Here is a 2,201-nt window from a genome sequence, read left to right as displayed (position 1 = left end):
AGATCTATTAAATCAAGATGGATTTCAGCATCTAGTATCCATGATACTAGTTGTTTTCAAATATATCAAGAGCATTAAATTTGATCAGAGTATCGTGCTGATAACGTGTTGTAAAATAAAGAAATAAGGAAGATATAATAAATATAAAATAAAAAAGTGTAAATAAAAGACTCTAGTATTAATATTCACTAATATAATTATCTTAATATAATAATAGAAGTAACTCATATATTTCCTAGTATTATATATATTGCAACTTAAGACCTATAGAGAGATATAGAAAGAGAGAAAATTTTATATGTTATTGTTATGTGTGTTCTTGTCTAAGACTTAACCTCCTGTTTATATGTGGTTAATATTCAAATTCGTCCCTGAAAGATCACGCGATCTTCATTTTCGTCCTTGAATGATTTTTTTAATCAAATTAGTCCCTAAAAGATAAAATGTAAGTTAATTTAGTCTTTCCGTCAGTTAGATAATGACGTGACACGACACGTGGTAGGTCAGTGATACGTAGTACGTCACGTGTCACTTGACATGTAAAAAAGTTTTTTATAGTCAAAATAATCCTTGAAAGTCCAGACGCGTAAGTCATTTTTATACCTCAAATTTTAAAAATTAGTCAAACTAGTCCTTATATAATTTTTTTTATTTTTTCTTCATAATATTAAATTTGAAATATTTTTTGATGCTACTAATTTTAATAGAAATGTAATTGACAAACAAAACATTAGTAATTGTATCTTTTCTTCTTCAAATTTTTTTCAATAAAATTATCTCTCTCCTTTAATTCTTCTCAAAATCTCTCTTATTCTTTTCTATTCTAAAACATTTTTCTTACATTATTACATTTTGTTGGAATATATATATATACACTCAAAATTGAAATGTATGTATTTATTAACCTAAACAAAGTTATATGCTCAAAATCAAAATTTATGTATGTTAACCTAAACAAAGTTATACCACTATTTTTTTACTACATCTTTTTTTTTTCATTACGATATTATTTACATATAGGATGTAATGATAGTGATACTTAGAGTCAAAATTCAAGAAGATTCACAAATTTTGCTTCAATTCTAAACTTTACAAAATATTAAAAAAGTGATTCCATAAATCAGTTTTTCAATTATTGAGTTTTACTATATAAATTAAACAATAATAAAAATTATAATTTTAAAAAATTTAAAAGATTTAAAATTTAAAATAATTACTATATTATTTAGTAAAATTTAAAATATTAAATTTTTAAATATATAATCAACAATAATTTGATAAACTCATTTAAATAAAAAAATTCACATAAAAAATTACAATTTAAAAATGTAAAATTTTAAAATACAAATGACAAAACAAATTTATAAAAATTTAATTATTTTTATTATTTTATGTAAAGAGAATTTTGTTTATTAAGGTTTAAAAAATAATATTAAAATTAGTAGTATAAAAAAATATTAAAAATTTAATATTATAAAAAAATTATATAAGGACTAGTTTGACTAATTTTTAAAATTTGAGGGATGAAAATGACTTACGTCCGAACTTTCAAAGACTATTTTGACTATAAAAATTTTTTTTACATGTCAAGTGAGTGTCACTGACTTGCCACGTAGCATGTCACGCCATCATGTCACATGGCACTTCACGTGACACATCATTATCTAAATGATAAAAAAACTAATTTAACTCACATTTTATTTTTCAGGGACTAATTTGATTAAAAAAATTATTAGAAGACGAAAATAAAAATTACGTGATCTTTTTAAAACTAATTTAAGTATTAACCCTATTTATATGCGTATAACATTTTCGACTTTATTAAATTCATTCTCTTTTAAAAATGAATATCTGCGTAATGATCCTTATCACAAACAATTATTTTTTATTTTGTTTTGTAACTAAGCCTATTTTTTAACTAATTAGTTAGAATTGACTTCACTCTAGTTGGTTTCCGAACTGAACCGTTTTTTAAATACTCCAAAATCTCTGTCTCTCCTCCGCCTCTCCCATCCCAGCCGCGAGTTCCATCTTTCTCATCCAGCCAGCCGCCGTGAGTTCTGTTCTCACTCTCCCAGCTGCGCGAAGTTCTCTGGATCTCTTCTCCTCCCCGTCGCCTTCGCCTTCCAGTAATCGTCGCGTCACTTCCTGCGGTGTCCTCCAGTCGCCGTCATCGACTCAGTTTGGATAGGTCCTCTACT

Source organism: Arachis ipaensis, chromosome B03, assembly GCF_000816755.2.
Source record: "Arachis ipaensis cultivar K30076 chromosome B03, Araip1.1, whole genome shotgun sequence".
In the NCBI taxonomy this organism is placed as follows: Eukaryota; Viridiplantae; Streptophyta; class Magnoliopsida; order Fabales; family Fabaceae; genus Arachis; species Arachis ipaensis.
Note: the sequence above shows the minus strand (reverse complement) of the source record.